Source organism: Arvicola amphibius, chromosome 11 (genome assembly GCF_903992535.2).
Source record: "Arvicola amphibius chromosome 11, mArvAmp1.2, whole genome shotgun sequence".
NCBI lineage: Eukaryota > Metazoa > Chordata > Mammalia > Rodentia > Cricetidae > Arvicola > Arvicola amphibius.
In genome coordinates this window covers 7,372,934-7,378,022 of record NC_052057.2, presented here as the reverse complement: position 1 = coordinate 7,378,022, position 5,089 = coordinate 7,372,934, and positions in this window count along the sequence as shown.

Here is a 5,089-nt window from a genome sequence, read left to right as displayed (position 1 = left end):
ATCATTTCTGTGATTCAGGTCACGTGACCATTTTAAGCCTGAAGTTGGCTTTGAAGAATGCTCCCTTGTTAGTACTTTCTCTGGATTAGAGATTGGCCATCATTTAACGGAGCTAATGTGACCAGTGCGTGCATACAAATGACGTTGATCCAATTATATAAGTTCATTGATTTCAATTTCTCCCGCAGCAAAGATGTTGTGAGCTTGTTACCCAAGCTTATTTGGAATAACAGACCTGTCATCGCACATCAGAATTCCCATTACGCACATGAACGGTGTTGAAAGACAGATGATGAATGCTTCAGGCTTTAGCTGCATGTGCAGAGAAGATTTTGTGCTATTCTAACAAGCAATATCAAAATATGGACAATCAGATAGTCTGAGAAAGACTCCTCAACAACCAATAAAACCACATTGCCTTAGATCAATGGAGTTTACACTCTTGACTATTATAATTATCAATAGATTTGAAAATACTTTGCATCAGTTTATCTGACTTATAAATTTTATTCTTATATATTTCTTTTGAAAGTCTTATAATAGTAAAATTCAAAAGAAAAATTTAACTCAGAAGGATACTATAATTTTTGTGTTATTAGATGTATGTATATACAAATGCCTTTCTGTGTAGGTATGTACCCATGAGTGCAGGTGCTCCTAAGGCCAGAAAAGGATTCTGTCTCTTCTGGAGCTAGAATTCTAGGCAGTTGTGAGCCTCCCAACTATTGGTACTAGGAATTGAACTCACATCTCCTGATACTGGTAGGGCATTAAGGCTCTTAAACACTGAGCTATTCCTCTTACCCAGATTTTCATGTTTCTTTATGAAACTTTATGAGAAGTAGGTTGCATAGTCTTTCTATTTAAGACTGTCAGTGCTTTTCATCAAAATAAAGATTGAAGTAAGTGATTTAAACACTTGAAAATCTATACACTGGGTGAATTCAATCTATATTAAAGAATATAGTGAGATAAACAGTAAAATTGAGACAAAGTTAGAATATTTTGTCTTGTGGGATTCATTTCATTTCATTCATTTATTTACTTTTCCTCCTAGGCAGGAAATTGAACTCAGGCTATCCCTGCTAAACAAAGGCTCTGTCTCAGATGATAGCCCCATCTTGTTGGGATACATTTTAATCTAAGCTACTAGACAGAAGAAAATTCCTCATGAAGTTCAGTGAGAAAATAAAATCTACTTTGAGTAGCTGCCCTCGATGCTGACCCCCATCTCCGTCTCTCCAAATGTGACCAGCCCACCAAGAAAGCACACTAAGAAAAGGCATTGGCTAACCATGTGTATAGCTGCCACTATAATCACAGGTTCTACATGGAGACAGCAATACCACAGAAGCAGACCGGGGAAACTGCAAACAAAGCTCATCAACTTGGGAAAGGAAGTACCGACAGTGATTTTCTAAAGAAAGCTCAAGGACAGGTCACAAGTAATATACCCAGCATAAGGGTCAATGGGTAGACTGAAAAAGTTCATCAGCCCCAGTCACTTTGAAGTACTAATTATGTTTCCCATTGTTTTCTTATATTCCTTAAATGGAAATAAACATATTCTCTTGGGTCTTTTGTTTATTAATCAACTATCTGTCATTGCAACCTAGTCAGAGTAAAGGGAAATATACTGTTGATGATTTTTGCTTCTTGAATCCTGAGTTGCAATGACTCACTTGGCAAGACAGAGCCACTCATGCAATAGTGGCATAAACGTCGTGGAAGTAAAGAATTGCTTTCTTATTGGAAATAAGGCCCTCTCCCAAAGATGGAAGCCCACACTATTATTATTAGATCTATTATTGGATAATAATACAATATGTACATATATTGTAGATTCTAGGAGAGAAGCTGATATTATTACTTTGACAACCAGGCATAGTATTAAACTGAATCGATATAGTTTATGTATAAACACATAGATTAATGCAACTCTCAAAGTCAGTAATGTGGTTTCATTTTCTATCAGATGGCAGTTAACATGAAGTAGTTATCTTTTAAAGTTTTATGTTGAGCTTAATTGTAAGATTTTCACAATTAGAAAAAAAATTCAAGCTCTACAATTGGCAATCAAGGCTAATTTAAAGACATTAAAACTTACATTTGGGCTGGAGAGATGGCTCAAGAGCATTGACTGCTCTACCTGTGGTCCTGAGATCAGTTCCTAGCAACTGCATGGTGACTTACATACACTCTATAGTGAGATCTGGCATGTTCTTCTGGTACGCAAGCAAACATAGAGACAGAATGTCATATATATAATAAATAAATAAATATTTTTTAAAATTATACTTATATGAATTTTAAGTATTTCCCTAAATATCTGAGCATACGCTTTAATTAATGTTTCAATTGTTGTGGGAAAACACCAAGACTATAAACAACTTACAGACTAAGAGTTTATTTCATCTTCCAAACTTCAGATCACTCCATTGCTGAAGGAAGCCAGGGGGCAGAAATTTTGAGATAGGATCTGATGCTAAGCTCGTGAAGGAGTTTTGCTTATTGCTTGCTCATCTTGTTTTCTTAAAACATCCAGGAATAACAGGACTAAGAGGGTTGTCAGTGTCCCACTCAACTGGACCCTCCAAATTAATTATCAGTCAAGAAAATGCACCGGAGCCGGGCGGTGGTGGCCCACGCCTTTAATCCCAGCACTCGGGAGGCAGAGGCAGGCGGATCTCTGTGAGTTCGAGACCAGCCTGGTCTAAAAGAGCTAGTTCCAGGACAGGCTCCAAAGCCACAGAGAAACCCTGTCTTGAAAAACCAAAAAAAAAAAAAAAAAAAAAAAAAAAAAAAAAATGCACCAGAGACTTGCCCACAGGCAAGTCTTATAGAGGCATTATCTCAATTGAGAGCACATCTTCCCAAATAAATGTACTTAGCTAAGACAGTATACAATGACAAATGCTTACCTGTGAAAATGTTTTAGAAACAACTCTTGAAAGAGTAACCATTGTTCATGAAAAGTTGGCTAAACTAATTTGTCAAATAGATCGTGTGTGTGTGTGTGTGTGTGTGTCTGTGTGTGTGTGTGTTTCTGAGGATTAAATCTAGACTTCTGTATAATAGGCAAACATTCTACCACCAAAATATATCAAAGCACAAGCAATGAGTCTTCTAGTGAAAATGACAATTTTTCTAACAATTATATTATGAAGGAACATTTTGGATGCTCACTGGAAGTTTTTATTTGAGAATATCTGAGATTTTTAGTAACCTTTCATAAGACAAGTTAATATCTTCTGTTTAATGGCTCTAATAATTCAATTTTTGTTGGAGTTTAAATTACAAACAACTGCAACAGCAAAGTCTTGTTATTCAATTTTTTGTTGAAATCTGCAATAGACATTTATTTATCCTGTTTTCTTAGATTAATGTTAAAATAATTGTATTTTAGATTCCTTTCCATATATGAGTTCTTAATGCAGAAGCACATAATAGATATTCACTTCATCAAACAGTTTACCTTTTCCAAAAGAAGATAAATGTTCATTATTACATGGTTCTAGGGAAAAAATCTCTTTATGTTTTATAGAAACTACGTTTTAGATTCAGAATAAAAATGACCCATCTTCAAACACTGGCAAATAGCTAGGACAAACCTCACAGGGATTACACCATGTTATCTGCTAGCAGAATAGAAGGGAGGTGCCATAAATGGATGTTCCTGTTTGAAATACAAACTCTAGAAATCTAAGTAAATCTGGATTTGCTGAAAAGAAAGTGAACACCTCACCATGTTTTGACCTTTCTGATTTCTTCCTCAATTTCAGATGATTCCATATTCAGTTTCACTTTAAACACCACTAGTAATATATCAGGGCCTCTTCCTAGAACAAGTGACAAACAGTTATTTTTATTCATGGTTTAAAGCACCCAGTTTTCAATATATTCTATAATATAGGGTAGGAATTTAGTATTTTCTAACATATAAAAGCAATATTTCAGACTTAATGATAAGCAAATTTGACAAATTGTTATGAGTGTATTCAGTGATCCAAGATAAATTAAACAAAGAAAACTGAATGAATATATGCTTCTATCTTCATTTTAAACAGAAAGCATTCTTTGGTTCATTATGTATGTATATATATATATATATATATATATATGTGTGTGTGTGTGTGTGTGTGTGTATGTGTATGTGTGTGTATACTTATATATATATATATATATCACTCATAATCATAGTCAAGTACTGAAAATATCAATAATACATAACTAAAAGTTAAGCTGACAACATTTGAACACAGAATTAAGCACTCTTTTCCAACGATTATATTAATTTTTGGAAATCTTTTCTTGTTTCCATGTAAAGCCTATAGACTGTATTTGTAAATGAGTTTGTATAATTAAGAACATATCATAGTTATTTGTGCTTCATTAAGTTATAGAACCTAAGAAAGTATATAAATTACAGCATTGGCTGTAATTTTAGAATTCTTTCTTCTCCTGCCAATGTTATTGTTCCATGTCTCCTAAGTTACTTTTTCTAGCTGTCTGAAGCATCCTCATGAATATTTTTCACATGGTCAGCAGTGAGTCCAGAGAATTTGTGTTCATATAAACTTGGTAGTTTATCTGCCAACTGTAATTACCCTTGCTCAACTTGCTACTGTTTGCTTCTTGAGTTCTGTCTGGTCAGGATTCTTGCAAACACTGACTGTTTCGTTCAGCTTATAACAACACTACACAACAGTGACCATGAGATGCTGTCTTCTCACATGACCTGCCAGTGTCACCTGACTGCACAGCTTAGCTCATGTTTTCCTCCCCACTCAAAAGGTCGTCTGCAAAATGTTTGCTGTCCTCACTGTCGTGAATTGCTTGGCAATCATTGTCACTGATTTTTTGGGCAGCCTTTCCTTTTACTCTGCAGTAAATCCTCAATACATTTCCACCATGCAAATCAGAGAAGGGAGCCAAAATATCTCACAACAGATCGAGAAGTGCCTACATTCCAGTAGTGGGGTTGGCTTGGAGTCTCTTGGATATCTATCAGAGTGATCAGTGTAAGCCCAGATTGTCCAAAAGAAGACATCTTTCTCATAAAAGTTCACTTGAAGATTATATTTCTCAC